The sequence below is a fragment of the Pezoporus flaviventris genome, unplaced genomic scaffold (assembly GCF_033815535.1).
Source record: "Pezoporus flaviventris isolate CSIRO_AGI_PZ_B2104156 unplaced genomic scaffold, CSIRO_AGI_Pfla_v1 ptg000103l, whole genome shotgun sequence".
NCBI lineage: Eukaryota > Metazoa > Chordata > Aves > Psittaciformes > Psittacidae > Pezoporus > Pezoporus flaviventris.
The window spans coordinates 1,087,282-1,106,546 of NW_026892651.1; the positions used below are offsets into that span (position 1 = coordinate 1,087,282).

Sequence of the window (19,265 nt, forward strand, 5' to 3'; positions counted from 1 at the left end):
AACTAAGCAGACTGGGTTGCTGAGTTGCTAAGCAGACAAATGCTACATTGAAGGCAATTCCTGATTTGTTTTAATGTTGACTCTGTCAGACATGCAACACTGCAGAACCTTTTGTTGTTGGAACAGGGACATGGATGTGAAGAGTTTGATGGAATGTGTTGTATGAGTCTCTCTGATTATGCTAATTCTATGCACGCACAGCTGAGAACCCTGGCTCAGCTTACCCAGCAATAGTAAATGAGCAATATCCTAAGAATAACTAGATGGTTGTCTTCACGGGGCATTACAGGTTGAGTCAAACACTGTTGTTTGAAGTATTGCACTTATGTATCATTGTTAGGTTAATCATCGTAGCTATTAGACTTGTTTATAGTTGTGTGATAAAACAGGTGAACAGAATAACCCATAATGCCTTGCTCGCACAAAGAAAAAGGGGGGAATTGTTGCAGAATGACTCTAAGAGCAGGACCATAGAGTTCTGGAGGACTGTGCAAGCAAGGCAGGGGGTGGCCCCCACAGGTGGCCGGAGACCGGACCTGGGAGGAGAATGGGGAGGAAGCTGTGGGGGCTAACCAATACTGTTATGCCAAGAAGGAGTGGCTGAATACCACTCCTATATATGTGTGAACTGCGTCACAAATAAAGTAGAAGTTTGCTTATCACCCATATTGGGTTGGTCTGTCTGCTTCTCCTCGCCGCTTACAGAGGGGTGGACTTAACAATGGACACTATTGCCCAGGTTTTTCATGAGTGTGAATCATGTGCTGCAATTAAACAAGCCAAGCGGTTAAAGTCTCTTTGGTATGGAGGACGATGGTTGAAGTATAAATATGGGGAGGCCTGGCAGATTGACTATATCACACTGCCACCAACCCGCCAAATCAAGCGCCATGTGCTTACCATGGTGGAAGCAACCACCGGGTGGCTGCAAACACATGCTGTGCCCCATGCCACTGCCCGGAACACCATCCTGGGCCTTGAGAAACAGATTTTGTGGTGACACGGCACCCCAGAGAGAATTGAGTCAGACGATGGGACTCATTTCCGGAATAACCTTATAGATATTTGGGCCAATGAGCATGGCATTGAGTGGGTATATCACATCCCCTACCATGCACCAGCCTCTGGGAAAATCGAATGGTACAATGGGCTGTTAAAAACTACACTGAGAGCAATGGGTGGGGGAACTTTCAAGCATTGGGATACACACTTACCAAAGGCCACCTGGTTGGTCAACACCAGAGGATCTGCCAACAGGGCTGGCCCAGCCCAGTCAGAACTTTTACATATTGTTGAGGGGGACAAAGTTCCCGTGGTGCATATGAAGAATTTGCTGGGGAAGACAGTCTGGGTAATTCCTGCTTCAGGTAAAGGCAAACCCACTCGTGGGATTGCTTTTGCTCAGGGACCTGGATATACTTGGTGGGTAATGCGGGAAGATGGGGAAGTCTGATGTATACCTCAAGGGGATTTGATTTTAGGGGAAAACAGCCAGTGAACTCAATTGTATGCTGTTGCCTGCTGTGTAATGCTTTTATAGCCCATCAACTAGATGTCTCCAGGTCACCAGCGACTGGCCCTGACTTCCCTCCAGCCATCATCCCAACAGAGAATGAACTTTGAACATCATGGACCGAATGGACTCGGCAGCATTATAGGGATTGGTCCATGCACTAAGAAAATGATCTTTTCCTCTTGGTCTGTATGTATATGGATGTAGATATATGGGAGAGCGATGGTGTATTGAAAATGTTGGATCTGAGCACGACGTGAATGGTATGGAATAAGGGGTGGATAATGTCCTGGGTTCAGCAGTAGCAGTCATGTTTTTTTTTTTTCCTTTGTGTTAGCTGGTGCAGTGCTGTGTTTTGACTTCCAGCCTGAGAACAGTGTTGGTGAAGTCGATGTTTTCAGTTGTTGCTAAGTGATGTTTACCCTGACCAAGGACTTTGTGAGGCTCATGCTCTGCCAGGGAGGAGGGGAAGCCGGGAGGAAGCAGAGACGGGGCGCCTGACCCGGGCTAGCCAGGGAGGTATTCCATACCACAGCACGTCATGGCCGGGGTGGGGGGTGACTGGGAGTTACCCGGAAGGACAGGGGCTTCCGGGTGGAACTCGCTTTCTTGGCCGGTGGTATCGTATTCTCTTCCCTTGTTATTTTCCCTTATCATTGTTGTAGTTGATAGTAGCGGTGGTGATTTGTGTACATTGGTCGCTGGACTGTTCTTGTCTCAACCCGTGGGAGTTGCACTTTTTCGATCCTCCTCCCCGTTCCTCCGGGAGTGGGGAAGGGGAGAAGCCCGGTGGGGGGGGGACACGGACCTCGATTGTTGTCAGCTCGGCACCACTCACTGGGAGTGAGAGTGAGTGAACAAGTTACCTGACTGGGTTTAAACCACGACAGAGGGCTTCAAGCTTTTTCATCAGTTGTTGCAGCTGAGCGTCTCCAAGCCCAGTAAGTAGTTGCTGATGAGCTGAGCAGACGGACCCGGGAGACGACGAGTCAGAGTCTGGAAGCAGAGGATATAAATCTGGCTCGGATTCAGGGGACTCGGAGTCTGATCCTGGGTCGAACTCAGGGTCTCCGGTGTTCGCATCTATGTCTTTCTTGTCAGGTGTCTCTTGTTCGGTATGTGGCCGTCTGTGGACCTGGCTCTTGCTTTCATCGGCTCGGGGTGTTGATTTTTTCGGCGCCGTTCCAGGTACCACAGGGGGTGCAAAAGTCATAGCCGCAGCACTATGATGGGGGTTAGGGGAGACAGCCCCTTCTGGAGCTGTGGCGGCAAATACAGAAGCTACCGCCGCCCTTTCCAATTTCATCTCTTTCAAAGTCTCAAACACCTATCTCCAAAGTGTAGAGTGTTTCTGTGCATCTTTGGTCCCTTTACTAACCTCGCGATCATGGGACCACTTTAACAGCCATCATATTGCAGTCCTCTCTTAGAGAGAATGTGTTGGAGAAGCTTCACCACCGCCTGTTCCTCTTTGGATAGCAAGTGCCCCATCTCCTCCCCGGTCACTCACCTGATCAGGGCAAGATTCCCGAAGTTTTGCAGACGTCTGACTTCCCAGTGCCAGGGCAGCGCTGAATTTCGGCTGTCTCTCCACCCCCTCCTTTTTGTCGGACCTTCAAACTCGTCTTTGTCGAGTACCCGATCGGAGGGTCCCTGTTCGGGCTCCACTTGTTGACGCGGGAGTCACAGACAATGCAAAGACGATCAATGTGATCAAGCGATTGCCATATTTATTACAAAGCCTTAACTCCTTATATACTATTTCTTACATGCAGTTACAGTGATTTGGCATATTATGATTGGATACATGTCTTGAAGACCCTTAGTGACTAACATATAATTGGTTAAGCACAGGTGTGAGAACTTGACCTCGAAAGCTTGCCAACAGTCCACAGTTTTCATTAACTCAGTGAATTCCAGCTTCTTCTTATCTTGCTTGCTTAAGCTTCCTTGGGCCTCTCACGGCCTTGCTGTATCTTTCAGGATTATTCAGTTTATGTACCAATTATCCATTCTCCTGTGAGAACACTGTCTCCACAGCCGATGGGTCTGGAAGAGAATTAGGATGGGGAATCAATTAAGGAAAGAAGAAACGGCCATCCTCAATCTCTTCCAGCATATCCTCTCAGCGAGAGGGATAGAGTATGACAATCTGTCAAAAAGACTATTGCTCTGCAGTAAAGAAAACGAGCTGATCCAGGGGGTTAATGAAGCCTTTGAGTTTGGGACTTGGGAAAAAATCGCTAAGGAAGAAACCTCTGTTTTTTGGATGTTTTCAGTCCTTCTTAAGGTGAAGGGAGTAACCTTTAAAGAGACAGACTTAAATTTAATGTTGAAATAGTTGAAGACGCGTTATCCAGAGACTGATGAGTCTACCGTGTTTGAGGTCTCTTTGTGCAATGGTGCAGGAGTTAAATTGTGGGATGCAGTTACAAAAGGCAATGACACTGTGAAAAATTTGTTAGTCATTTGGAGATCTATTTTAGAGACGTTAAAGTCAAAAAATGAGATCGTGGAGCTCAGTCGTCATTCCCCTACCCCCCCTCACCCCCCCCACCCCACCACCAACCTCTGCTGGTTGCCGCCATGGCTGCGAAGACTGAGGACAGAGATGAAGATGATCCTTTTAACTCAGGCCCTATTGACCCCTGGAAGGGGCCTGTGCACGTTCATCAGACTGCTGTTGCTGCTCCTGAGGTTCTGATGCCTGATAATTCTGATGCTGACCTGGATGGTTCTTTTGACCTGGAGCCTATTGATCTGGAAAAAGAGCCTGATTTATATCCCCCAGATCCTCATGATAAATGCACCGCTGTAAAGGGAGAAGCGAGACCAGTGGGGGATGCAGGCGTATTGTGTGCTTTCCTGGTGGCGTATGTGCTGGATCAAGACCCACGGTGAGAAGGTCTCCCGTATGCTCTTATCAGGGGTATTGGGCAGACTGTGGCAGACCATGGACTCTGGACCCCATATACAACTCAATTGATACAGTCTGTCTGTGATACCCATGTACTAGAAGTTGGTAAATATAAGTATGTCCAAGTTTCTATCGACCTTTGGAGACCTTTATAGATATTGCTGGCCACTTCTTCCAACGTAGGCTGGCCACCTGTGTCGGAATGAGTGTGCATTTTGGTCAGGATAAAAGCCAAGCCTCATGCGATGTGGGGGGGGCAGAGCCTCTGCGGGGACACCCGCTAAGGTTGAGCCTGCCACCTTGCACTGCGGTGATGCTTCTCGGAGCTGGTTTCCTGATAGTCTTCACAGGGTCCTTGTGCCACGTTCTGTACGTGGGACTGTGTAGTGGGAGTAATGATTGTCTGGATTTTGTGCTTCAAATATTGTAGTTATGTGGAGTGTGCTTCTGGGATCCCATACATGTGTGTGTGCGTGTGTTGAGGGCAGATGGTGTTCTGTGTATTTTTTTGTTGTAGGGTTCATGTAAAAGTTTTCAACTGGTAGCAGTTTAACATTTCGGGCAAGAAAGGGTTAATGCAAAAGTGTGGTTGCCGGCAGGTATTTATGGTTGCTGCTGAAGCAGGCAAGCAGCTGTAGCTGCAGCGGAGCAGGCAGTCATTTATAGCTGCTGCTGAGCAGGCCGGTGTTCGTAGCAGTGCAAAGCAGGTTGAGCAACTTTGGCAAAAAAAAAACGATTCAGCTCCCGGTACTCCACCGGCAGAAGAGCCAGGATGGACGCCAGAGCCGAGGTGTGCAAAAAAAAAAAAAAAAGGCATTCTGTCTGAAACCTCTAAAGTACAAATTGGGAAAACAAATAGGAATGCATAAATTTTTATGCATGCCAAATTCTCTAAAATCTTTATTAGGGCAAGAAGCAACATTTAAAGAAGGAAAAATAAATGGAAAAACAATCAATTAATTGCAGTTTTGAGTTTTTCTTTAATTCAGCAGAAAAGCAAACAGGAGGACCTCCCTGAAATAGAAGAAATCCTTAATCAGGTATATGTGGGAGTATGGGCATCTGAAGTTCCAGGTAAGGAGAAAAATGCTTTGCCTGTTAAAGTGAAAATAAAAAAGGGGGGCCTTCCCAATTAGAATAAAACAATATCCCTTAAAATTAGAAGATCAAAGGGAATAAAAAAAAAAAAAATTGCTAAATTTTAAAATATAGATTATTAATTGAATGTGGTGGGGGTGGTGGGGGGTGGGTGGGGCACACTTTCTTAGACCTTCCTCTTCTGGTTGACATACCTGTAGAAGCCCTTGTTCTTTTCCATCCCTTGCAAGGTTCAGCTCCACCTGCATCTTGGCCTTCCTGACCCCATCTCTGTACAACCAGTCAGTGTCCCTATGTCCTTCCCAGGATATCTGTCCCTGCTTCCAATGCCTGTCCTTTTCCTTCTTGCCCTCTAGTTTGACTAGCAGGTCTCAACTCAGCCGTGACAGTCTCTTGCCTTCCTTACTCTATATCTTACACCTGGGGATCATGAGATCTTGTGATCTATGGAAAGTGTCCTTAAAGATCTTCCAGCTCTGTTCTGCTCCCTTGTCTGTGAGGGCAGTTTTCCAGGTTGAGGTTTTCCAGGTTAGTCCTATTGACTAACTCCTTAAAGAGCTAGAAGTTGGATTTCTTAAAATTCAGCATCCTGACTATACTCTTTGTATGTCCCACCTCCCTCAGGACTGCAAATTCCAGCAGTGCATGATCACTGCAGCCCAGGCTGCCTCCAATCTTGATGTCACCGTTTACCTCACTCACACTGGTGACCATCAGGTCCAGTATCGCATCCCCCTTGGTAGGGCTGTCTATTACCTGGCTTAAGAAGTTATCCTCAATGCACTGGAGTCTCCTGGATTGCCTACAGCTCACCATGCTACTTTTCCAGCAGATGTCATGGTGGTTGAAGTCCCCTAGCAGTTCAAGAGACTGCAAGCGTGATGCCTCCTGTAGCTGGAGTAAGAAATCTTCATCAACAGTCTCCCCCTGATTGGGCAGCCTGTAGTAGACACCAGTCACCAGGTTTCCTTTGTTTCCTTGGTCCCCAATTCTTACCCACCAGCTTTCAACCTGCTCATGGCTCTTCTTCAGAAACAACTCTTTGTGCTCTGCCCATCTCTTGATGTAGAGGACAACCCATCCACCCTTCCTTCCTCGCCTGTCTCTTCTGAACAGCCTGTCGCCATTGATAGCCACACTCCAGTCATGGAATCCATCCCAGCACATTTCAGTAATGGCCACCAGGTCATAGCTTTCCATCTTACTGGTGGCTTCCAACTCCTGCCATTTGTTGCCTATGCTGTGTGCATTGGTGTAGAGGCACTTCAGCTGGGTTGTCAGTCTTGTCACCTTCTTAGAGAAACACCTCTTAATTCCTTTGGAGTGTTTCACTGGTGTTTCCCTGTTGGCATTAATTCTAGTGTATTTAGCTTTATAGTTCATGAAGCAAATAGTTCAGAGTGAACAATGCAATTATTCATGTGCAGACCACTAAGCTTATTCATAAAAAATAATAGTCATCACACTATTGAGCTTTCTCAGTACTTTAGAATTACAATTTGAGTCCATTTCTTAGATTTTCTCAACTAATAAGATGGGAGCTAATATCTGATGGTTTAAAACTAATAATTAAAAGAATTTAAAAGATTCTTAATACTGCTATTTGGGGAGGGGGGGGTAGGTTAGAAGTTAAATTTTATCTGAAAAAAAGCCTTGTGTCCTTTTTGCTTGATTCATGAAAAGCTGAAATGTTTAAGAGCAAAATCGTTGCTTCCTGACAAAGCAGGAGGATTTTGAGAAATGTCAGGCTCCCTGGTCCAAGCTAGCACATCAATATTTTGACTCAGGAATAGTTTTTGTTGTGTGAAAATCAGGATCAAGGCAGGATTGAGTACACTCTGGGCTATTTGGTTTTATTTTTGTGCTGAGGTACAGTAACATGCAGACTGACAACCGAACTGTTGTCATGTAGCTAACTTCAGCTTGACTAGAATAGATGAGGGGTTTTGCTTCAGATGTAAAAATAAACAAAACCTGTAGGCTTAGGCTACAAAATGAGGATCTCCTGCAGTATGTAGGAAACTGTACATTCACAATAAAAATATTTTTTCCACAGATCCAACAGTTTACGAATATTTAATATACTATAGTTTTAGCCAAGCTTGAGTTAAAATAGGAAGGATTTTTTTTGAGTGCTTCAGAAACTGTGTTCTATAAAAATGCACCCAATAATTAAATTCTAAAAAAAGATAACTAGCTTACTAAGCAAAAGCTTTCAGACTTGGTTGGTCTTTCCCACCTGTGTGGAGGAAAAGCACAAGAATTCTTTGTGCAGGCAAGAGTGGATCAATTTTGTTGTCATGTGAGGAATATAGTTGCTTCTGCTTTTTAGAGAACAAGTACAGATTGTGAAGCCTTCACTGTCATATTGCAATTCAAGTCCACGGGCCTTTTTTTTATTATTTTTTTATTTCAGCTGGGATGTTAATCATGGTTATATGAACATATGAAATGCTGTGTTATTCTTTCACTACTGGGATAGTGTTTTCTGTCTTGTATACAAAGTGTTCATGCAACTGACATGGTTTATGCCATGGAATAAATAATAAAACCCAGAGTAACTCTGTTTTTAGCTAGCACCTGTATTATTTTAGTGCTGTACTGTTCCTATACAGACAAAGATTTTTGTTTGAACTATCGGTTTGGTTTTTTTTAACTGAGGGAAAAAGTGTAAATTCAGCCCTTTTTAGACAGTTTTTTTTTCCCCTATTTTAAGCTTTTAGGCATGTTCTCTATTTGAACTCTACCTGCTGATGTAATGTCTTTCTTTTTAATGAAGCACAGCTAGGTTTTGTCTCTTTCTAGAAAGCAATAATATGAAATTTAGTGTTGGGACAAAAGTAACTTGTCCCATTAATCTTGAAGTTAAGCAAGAATTAATGCTTAACCTCTGAAAAAAACATTAAGTCTTAGGTGGATTGTTTTTCTAGTTGTAAACATTTAAGTCTTTAATTGCTAGACAGTTCTGAGTGTCTAAATTTGGTTATTAACAGTAGTTTTAGATGTTGCTTGAAAGAAAATGAATTTTGTTTACAATATCCATCTGCTTATTACATTTTGTTACTGAACAGGAAGTGCTATTTCCTTTCTCAGAATACATTGTTTCCTTGGTGTCTACAATGAGAGAAAAAACCCAAATCCGACACAACTACTCCTTCTGACCAGTGAAAACTTCTCATTTTTTCTAAGTAAGGATTTGTGATAAATGAACTTTAGTAATGCATGGCTGATAGGCATTGTAATTTTAACATCTTATTGCAGTGAACATTGTAGGTAATATGTTGTAGGTCATCATACAATACATAAATGTAGTTTTAACTGCATAGCTAAAAATTTTAGAAATTGAAGACTGGATGCGTGAAAGCAGCTGATGTAAATATGCAATTGCTTCTCACTGTAAGTAAATTTTTATATAGCCTTATCTTCCACTTTAAATTGTGATTTTATTTTTGAAACAATTTTATCGTAAGAGTTGGCTTAATCAAGCTTGCTTATTTTTATATGGCTAACTTCAAGAAGTTAGAAGGGGATCATGTACCGCTGCTTAAGAATGTAGTTTTCTTGGTGATTTAGCAGATAATTCAGGAGAATCAGGAAATCTTCCAGACTGTTCACATTTTTTTTTTCAGTGTCTGACAGTACTTTTTGCTGCACTGTTGTTGCCAGCAATCAAACTACTTTGCTTTAGGTCAAAAAAGCACAAGCCCAGATGGATTATACTTTCACTTCACAGATATGAACTTGCTGTGAGTTTTGCTATTATAGCTGACTTGAAGTGCTTCTGAGTCATCACTCATAAACTAATACACAGTATGTTTAAATTAGACACAGGAATTGTGAAAATAAGGCTAGTGCCCTTGAGAACCATTGAACCCATTGAAACTATTGCAAATAAAAAATCCCTTAACTTACTTTCTTTTAAAAACCTCTTTATTCTTAACAATTTGCAGACTCTTAATTGTGAACCTCTTATTTTTTTAATTAGCTGTTTAACAGGAAATTGTGGTTGACTTTATGAAGTGTATGCATTTATTAAGTTTCTATTTTTAAAAAAGGCGTATTGCTGTGCTGCAATCAGTAAAAGATACTGTAGTGTATAAGTACTGTAGTAGTATAAGATGCTGCTGTGGCAACACTCCCCTCTAATGTTCATTATTGTCCTGGGTTCAGCAGTAGCAGTCATGTTTCTCCTTCTTGGTAGCTGGTGCAGTGCAGTGTTTTGACTTTTGGCCTGGGAACAGAGCTGATAGCGATGTTTTGGTTTGGCCAAGGACTTTGTGAGCCTCATGCTCTGCCAGGGAGGAGGGGAAGCCAGGAGGAAGCAGAGACAGGACACCTGACCCAAACTGACAAAAGAGGTATTCCATACCACAGCACGTCATGCCCAGGAGGTAGCTGGGAGTTAGCCGGAAGGGCTGGGAGACTGCAGGGTTGGAGGAGGTATGGGTCGGTGCTTGGTCGGGCTTGGGGGGCGAGTTATCAGTTGGCTGGTGGTGAGGTGATGTATTCTCTTCCCTTGTTATTTCCTTTATCATTGTTATTATTGGTAGTAGCAGTAGTGGTTTGTGTTATACCTTAGTTACTAAACTGTTCTTATCTCAACCGGTGGGAGTTGCGTTCTTTTTGATTCTCCTCTCTGTCCCTCTGGGAGTAGGGAGAGGGAAAAGAAGGGGGGGAGTGAGTGAACGAGTTACCTGACTGGGTTTAAACCATGACAATTGTGTAAAAAAATACATTTGAGTATAAAACTGTCCTGTAGTGCTTTGTACTCCATTATTTAGGGTTCCATGAGCTTGCATTTCCCTAGTTTGTTAATTTTTTTTTATGTTTCACATGTTGTCCTGAGTTCAGCAGTAGCACTCATTTTTTCTCCTTAGTAGCTGATGCAGTGCTGTGTTGTTGACTTTTGGCCTGGGAAAAGCGCTAATAACACTGATGTTTTTATCTATTGCTCAAATGTTTGGTCTGGCCAAGGACTTTCTGAGTCTCATGATCTGCCAGGGAGTAGGGGAAGCCTGGAGGAAGCAGAGACAGGGCACCTGACCCAAACTAGCCAAAGAGGTATTCCATACTACAGCACGTCATGCCCAGGATGTAACTGGGAGTTACCCGGAAGGGCACTCACTGCTTGGTTGGGTTTGTTTTGGCGGGTGGTATCGTATTCTCTTCCCTTGTTATTTCTGTTATCAGTATTATTATTGGTGGTAGCAGTAGTGATTTGTGTTGTACTTTGGTTGCTGGACTGTTCTTGTCTCAACCCATGGGAGTTGCATTCTTTCGATTCTCCTCCCCATCCCTCTGGGGGGGGGGGGGCGGGGAAGGGGTAGGGAAGAAAGAGGGGGGAGAGAGAAACTGCGTGGCTTGCTAACAGGACTTAAACCACGACACGTGAATTTTTTGCTAGATGAATATACAAACTGCAAGCTTATTAGAACCAGAAAAATCAAATCTAAGTAACTCCTTCACATAAGTTTGAACTCTGCTGAAACTTTGATGCCAGAGTATTCCTATTAGACTTTTTCGGTAATGCTTTTTTATAAATGGCTCAAAAGTAATTTCAAGAGATTTCATTATTTTATTAAACAGTTGTGATTCTAACACTAGCATATTCCGTATAATCATGGTTAATAATAGCAACTAGCTATGCATAAGTGTAGTTGCACTGATCAGTGTGACTCCTGTGTAACACTTGATGGGAGTGCAAATTTAAAGCTAAGATCATCTAATGCAGTAAACAAGTGTTTGGGGGCAGCTTTCCTAGAACAGAAATAAGGGTTATGTTGGTAAGTTTCTTTCATAAGACCATTGAAAATACTGAAAATGCACCAAAAAAGCAATACCTTGAATAATAAAAGACAGTTCTTACTCGAAAAAAATTCTAAATGCATCTTGATTAGTGCATAGCTTGAAATTATGGTTCTCTGCTCAGCTCACTTCCCTTGAGGGTTCTGTTTTTTTCTAATGCAACTTTTGATGCTCCAGATTCTCAGTCATTACCATTTTACATTTAAACTTTTTCAAGCCCTAGCAAATGATAACTAACTTGTCCTTAGGCACATGAATTTACATTTTGATCTTCCAGGAAAGAAAAAAGCAGTAATTGCAGTAATTACATTACTGTAATGCTTTCCCCTAAGCAGGGACCCCCTCCCCCCCCCCCCTTTTTTTTTTTTTCGGAAATTTGAGACTTCTGCAACTCTGCAACTTTATGGGAGAAGTCTGTTCTGTTAATCTCAAGTATTACTTGGAGCTTCCCTCTGGTTTTGAGCCAAGCCTCTAAGACATGGGGCCTTACTCTTCTCATGCATTACGTAAACCTAAGGGGCAAGCAGCTGCAAGTTGTCTTGAAATATTCCATATCTTGGTGTCAAAATTCAGTGATTATGCAACAAAGCACTGTATTAGTAGTGTAAGATCACTCTTCTTGATCACATGTCTTTTCAGGTAGTGCAACACTGTGCACAGTGATTAGCCCAGATACCAGATGCTGTGTAGCTGTTTTACTTGTATTGCAGGCAGAAAAGCTGGCTGTGGTTCTTATAGGGCACAGCACACCTTATTTTTGCTGTATTGCCTTCAGGTTTAACACAATTTTACTTTGCAGCAACCATTCATATTGTGCTGTAGAAATAGAAATCCTAGTATTTATCAACTGATACTGTATGTAGCAGATGGATCCAATGTTATGGCTCTTAAATAAGCAGTCAGCATCTGTAGAAAAAAAATATTTTGGTTCCTACTATCCAAATGGGAGAATTGCTATCCTCTGAGATGCCATGAATGGCAATTGCAGAAGTGCTCTGAGACTCAAATCAGTTGCTGCTACAGCTCTAACATGTGGCACAAATGGACAGGAAAAATGGTTTTTGCTTCTGTGTTGGGTATAGATTAACAAGATGATAGACCCTATTACATGTTAATATCAGTACCTCAGGAATATGAAAGCTTTGCATGTCTAAATAAAAGCTTGATTATAATGTTAGCAAATTTGATAAATTTGTTTTGCTTTAATGTAAAATGATCAATTTGTAACTCTAGCATGGTTTAATTCCTGCAAGGTGGTGAAACCTATTCCTGGGAAAGGAAACGGCTTGGAAATGAACAAACTCTCTCTAGAGCCTCAGGCTGAAGGACAAAGCACTGCTACTTCACCTACACAGAAAAGAAGACATAGTCATCTTTCTAGTAACTCGTCATCATCACTTAGGACAATTAAATCTGAATCACCAGGTGTTAGAAGAAAAAATATATCTCCAGTGCCTGTAAGTTGCAAGCTCTGATGAAATTTTTAATTTAGCTACATACTGCAATCTTTTGCTTACAGAAGCAATAGGTATCATCCTACCTGGGTAAGCAAGATGCTGATATAAAGCATCTTTTATGACAGGGGTTATGACTGACAGGGTATCACTTAGAATCACAGAATCATAGAATAGTTAGGGTTGGAAAGGACCTTAAGATCATCTAGTTCCTGCCCCCTGCCATGGGCAGGAACACCTCACAGTAGACCATGTTGCCCAATGTCCAACCTAGCCTTGAAAACTGCCAGGGATGGAGCATTTACCACATCTTTGGGCAACCAGTCCCAGTGCCTCAGCACCCTCACAGTAAAGAATTTCTTCCTTATATCCAACCTGAACCACCGCAGAAAAAATGTGGACTCAGTCAGAGATCAATATAATCAGACAAAAGCCGTTTATTGCAAAGCCTTAACTCCTTATATACTATTTCTTACATGCACTTACAGTGATTTGGCATATTATGATTGGATACATATCTTGAAGACCCTTAGCGGCTAACATATAATTGGCTAAGCATAGGTGTGAGAACTTGACTTCGAAAGCTTGCCAAAAGTCCACAGTTCTCATAACTCGGTGAATTCCAGCTTCTTTTTATCTTGCTTGCTCAAGCTTCCTCGGGCTTCTCATGGTCTTGCTGTATCTTTTGGGATTATTCAGAGTTCACGTACCAAATATCCATTCTCCTGTGAGAACACTGTCTCCACACTGAACTTCCCCTGATTAATTTTTAACCTATTGCCCCTTCTCCTATCGCTACAATCCCTGATGAAGAGTCCCCCTCCAGCATCCTTGTAGGCCCCGTTCAGATATTGGAAGGCTGCTTTAAATTTTTATTACTAGGAAATAAATTGAGAAATATAAATGTTCAGTTGTGAACACATGTATGTTCTCTTAGCTTGATTTGCATGAAGAGGTGCCAGGAGTTCTTTGCTTTCTGTGGGTTTTTTTGTTTTGTTTTGGGGTGTGTTTTTTTTGTTTTGTTTTGAGACAAGGGGGAGCGCAAAATTACAAAATGAAATGTATAAACCTTTAGAATCAGTTTTAAGCAGTGTTAAGTTTGATGGCTTTGTAACAGTAGCAATGGAAAATTACTGAGGTGCATGATACACAGAAAAAAAAGTAGACTATAGCTAGAGAATATACTGAGAATTCTTGTACAAGATAAATCGTTATAGTTGACATAGTTTTAAGAAAAACAGTCTAGAAGAACAGGACACAGGGATAAGGAGTATCTGGGAATGGCAGGTGTCCAGGATGGGCTACAGTTAAACTAACTGGTAAGTAGGAGGACAGGAGGATTATTATGTCTCTGGTGCTAACAAACCAATTAAGCTGGTATAAGCATCTACTGCTGGTGCTCCAAAGGTGGCCAGATGTGATGAAGATTGTTGGAAGAAGTAAATGACCCTAAGAGACCATTACCACAATTCTGTATGCATGCGGGGAACTTTCTGTAAAATTATGTAATCCATATGTAGCCTCATGAATATGTATGTATGCCCAGTGGCTATAAAAGGATGGCTTGTGCAGCAACACAGGGACACACATTAGGTGGAGCTATCCCCTCTGTCTCCTGATGCCGCAATAAAGAATACCTGCTTGTCAGCTTGAAAACTTTGTTGGCGAGTTTGTTCCTGGAGTTTTCTCCGAATAATTTGGCACCACAGATGGGACACTTTCTGCGCAGTTGCAGGACCTGCTGAGGACAGGGCTCCCTAGGGCCCTCAGGAGTTTTTCCCAGAGGGACCCCTCAACTCATCCAGATCACTGCAGGAGCAGACAAGGACCATCTTCATAAAAGGTATTCTTTTCTTTTGTATAGTCTGTAAGGTGCAGGGGCATCTTGCATAAAGACTAATTTGGTAATTGGGTTGGTTTGGTGAGCGTGCACAAGGTTTTGAAGCCTTCCATAAATCGAGATAGGAAATCTTGTGGGTAAAGGCGTATACCCGGCTGCTAGCCTCCATTTGGTATACACCCACAAGAAGCAGGGGGCTTCTTGTGGTTTTGGTCCTGCAAGACGCAGTGGGCATCTTGTAGAAAAGGTTTTGGAATTTACTGGTATACAGCCACAAGAAGCAGGGGTCTTCCTGTGGTTTGGGTTCTGCAAGACGCAGGGGGTATCTTGTGGAAATGGCTTTCGATCTTGTTGGTAACTGATTTATTTTGTGGCTTGTTACATAAGGATTTTGGTCTTGTGATTTTGGTGTCAGTGACCGACTGTTATAACTAAGCAGGGGGCATCTTGTGATTTGGGTCCTACAAGACACAGGGGTGTCTTGTGGAAATAGTTTTGGGTCCAGTGTGCTATCAACAGCCCATAAAGGATTTGATTCAGTGATGCTGTCAGCATGGGTCCCTGAATAGGTTAGTCAAATCACCGTCCGATACAGTGGGCTGTCCAGTACGGGTCTCACAGTGGGACGCAGACAGGCTGGTCGGCACAAGGGTCTCGTCCTTCTTGGTACACTGACAGGCTGGCCAACTATAAAGGGTTCAAGGAACCCCCCTATTAATGTTACAATATGGTCTGATCCATAGGGGTTAGGATGTATTGCTTTTGATTCTACTGGTATTCATCTTATTTTGCGGCTTGTTACAGTAATGATTTTGGTCTTGTGATTTTGGTATTGCTGACAGGATGTTATAACTGTGTTGTTAACTGTTGTTTGTTTTATTGAATTTTAGTCTCTGTCTTTGTCTCAAGTGTTGTAACTGTGTGGAGTGTGTCTGTGGGATCCCGTTTGTGTATGTGTGTGTGTGTGTGAATGTGTGATTGATAATGGAAAATCAGCAGAGTGAAGAGATCTTGAAAAAGAGTCCTTTTGGGTGCATTTTGACACACTGGAAAGAACTGTGAGGGTCTCCTGGGGGCTCAGTAAATAAGAAAACATTGGTAAAATATTGTAACCAATGGTGGCTTTTGTATATACTATATTACTATAGTAATGTACACAGATATGTTTTTCACTTTAAGAAACCATGCAGATTGACAGACTGAATGCAAAATTAATATAGCTCTGCCAGATTCCTTAATTTTGGCCTTGGAAAAGGACAGAGAAAAACTGAAAGTTAAGCTGAAGAGGTGTTGTTCAGTCTGTGATATTGGGGAAAGATGTTTAAAGTTAAAAAAACAGTAATCAGGAAGAGAGGTTGAAAATTATGTATCACAGGTACCTCTGAGAGGATCACCCTCTGCATCTGTCCAATCTGATACTGATAAGGAGGAAGAGATTGCTGTCACTGGCAACAAGCGGCACATTCACATTCAGAGTTAGGAAGGGGTTAAACCAGAAGTGACAGAAGTGATGTTGCAGAGGCAGGCATCTGCAGGCCCTGTGCAGCTGTGAAAAAAAAAAAAAAAGGGAAAACAGAGGGGGAAAGGGGGGAGCTCGGGCAGCTCCTGTGTTTGAGCATGGAGGAGTGACGACGGGCAGAGGTTGGGGGAGTGGGCTCTTCTGTGGACACGGATCGGTGTGCGTGCTATGGGGAGTTTGGACATTGGAAGTGAGACTGCCTTGGGGGGGGGGGGGGGGGGCAGTGCCATGGGGTGGCTCCGGTGACTGAATTGGAACTAGACTGAGAGGGACCTGGGGAATCTACCCTAGCAGATCCACTGGTTAAATTAAAACTACGGACTAGAGGAAATAAAGAGGAATTTTAGGAATTTTAGTGGATACTGGAGCAACTTATTTGGTGTTAAATCAGAGAGGAAAGAATTCGTTACAGATGTGGGAGCTACTGACCACCAAAAAAAAGCAGGGAAAAAAAAAAAAAGCCATTCTATCTGAAACCTCTAAAGTACAAATTGGGAAAACAAATAGGAATGAATAAATTTCTATGCATGCCAAATTCGAGGGCGAGAAGCAACATTTAAAGAAGGCGAAATGGAACTTAGACTTAAAAAGAGTCAATTAATGGCAGTTTTGAGTTTATCTTTAATTCAACAGAAAAGCAAAAAGAAGGACCTCCCTGAAATAGAAGAAATCCTTAATTAGGTATATGTGGGAGTATGGGCATCTCAAGTTCCAGGTAAGGCAAAAAAATGCTTTGCCTGTTAAAGTGGGGGGCCTGCCCAATTAGAATAAAACAGTATCCCTTAAAATTAGAAGATCAAAGGGAATAAAAAAAAATGTTAAATTTTAAAATATAGATTATTAATTGAATGTGAATTGGAATATAATACTCGTATCTGGACAGGAAAGAAATATGATGGGAAAAGTTGCAGATTGGTTTACGATCTCAGGGTAATCAACAAAATTGCAGAGGATATTTGTCCAGTAGCAGCTAATTCGTATGATTTATTGACTAAATTGAATAATAATCAGAAATGGTTTGCCATCCTGGATTTAAAGGATACTTTCTTTTGCTTACCACTGGCCAAAGAAAGCCAAAATTATTTGCTTTCGAATGAGAAAATCCTGACGCAGGAAGAAAAACTCAATTAACTTGTACAGTATTACCACAGGGGTTTAAAAACAGTCCAGCAATTTTTGGAAATCAGTTAGCATTGGAATTAGAATTATGAAAGCCACCTGCTCAGACAGGGACTCTGTTACAATATGTGGATGACCTGTTAAATGCTACAGAAACAAAGGAAGAATGTGTCCACTGAATGGTGGGATTATTGAATTTCTGGGACTGAATGGTTATTGGGTATCCAGACAAAAGGCCCAACTAATCCAAACCCGAGTTTTCTGCCTAGGATATGAAATTAGAGGAGGGCAGAGACAACTTGGAACTGCCAGAAAGGAAGCCATTTGCCAGACTCGACAACCGTCGACCATCAAGGAGCTCCGGACATTCCTTGGAATGACAGGATGGTGCAGACTTTGGATCCATGATTATGGTGTTCTGGTAAGACCACTATACGAGCTGTTGAAGGGAAGCCCTCCCTCTTTGGGCTGGACTGATAAAGCAGAGGAGGCTTTTAGAAATTTAAAGATAGAGTTAATGAGAGCTCCAGCTCTGGGACTTCCGGGTGTGACTAAACCATTTTGGCTATGTTCCTATGAAAAACAAGGAATAGCCTTGGGGTTCCTTGCTCAGAAACTAGGACCATAGAGAAGGACAGTGGCGTATTTTTCAAAACGGCTGGATGAAGCGAGCAAAGGATAGCCCGGATGCGTAAGAGCTGTGGCAGCAGTCGTCATGAATATTGAAGAGGCTCTCAAATTCACCTTGGGACAAAAGATTACTGTGCTAGTGTCCCATGTGGTATCAGCAGTCCTGGAACAGAAAGGAGCCCACTGGTTATCTCCTTCACGTTTCTTAAAATACCAGGCCACCATTGTAGAACAGGATGATATAGAATTGGGGTCACTAACATTGTGAATCCAGCATCCTTTTTGCAGGAACAATCAACAGAACCACTAACACACGACTGCTTGACCACCATAGAGACTGTATATTCGAGCTGACCAGACTTGAAAGAAAAACCTCTGGAAGATGCTGATTCTTGGTTTACTGATGGTAGTAGTTTCATGAAAAATGGTAAACGAAAGGCAGGATATGCTGTTACCATCACTTCACAGGTAATAGAAGCTAAACCTTTACCCTCGAACACCTCCGCCCAGAAGGCAGAAATAATAGCCCTCTTTTTGGAGTACCAGCAGCAATTAGAAACTGATTGGCAACTACATGTTCCATACAGGCCTCAGGCCAGTGGGCAAGTACGAAAGATGAACCATCTGATTAAACAACAGATTAGTAAAATATGTCAGGAAATGAATTTATATTGGTACCAGGCGTTACCACTGACTTTATTAAGAATTCGAGCTAAACCTCGGTCGAAAGAATAGGTCAGTCCATTTGAGATTTTGCATGGAAGACCATATCAGTCCCAGCTTAAAGGAGAAAGTCTTCAGGAAGTGGGAGAAAGTTATCTCAGGCAGTTTCTGATCAATCTGGGAAAACAATTGGAGGAGATAAATAAGAGAATAGTAGGGACAAGAGCAAGAGGTTTGGATTATCCGATTCACCCTTTCAGATCTGGAGACTGGGTTTATGTTAAGAATTTTTCAGGAGATCCTCTACAGAAGTGCAGCGGACAGCACCAGATATTACTGACCACCTTTACAGCAGTGAAGATAAAGGAACAACCTGCTCAGATGCATTATTCAGGAATCAAGAAAGCACCAGAGCCAGAAAAGACATGGTGGATCAAACCTTCAGGACCCTTATGTATAAAATTGCATCGGTCATAATTTGGACTCATATGATAACTGGCGCACAAACTTGGGACCAGAACTTATACCTGAAATTAGTGCAGAATGGAGTTCCATTTCCTAACAGTGTCTCATGGACAAATTTGTGGGTGAACACTAGCAATCTGTATTCAAAGGAAAGGTTAAAATTTGGAATACCTAATCCTAATCCAGGTAATAAATATTACACCTGTGCACAAAGGTGTATTGCACCAGGAACCAGGGTAGGA

The 19,265-nt window shown here is 42.5% G+C and overlaps 1 pseudogene; it reads left to right on the forward strand.

The window, feature by feature from the left end:
- Positions 1 to 4,099: 4,099 nt before the first annotated feature.
- Positions 4,100 to 19,265, forward strand: part of LOC133281582 (mitogen-activated protein kinase kinase kinase 1-like) — a 51,285-nt pseudogene continuing 36,119 nt past the window's right edge.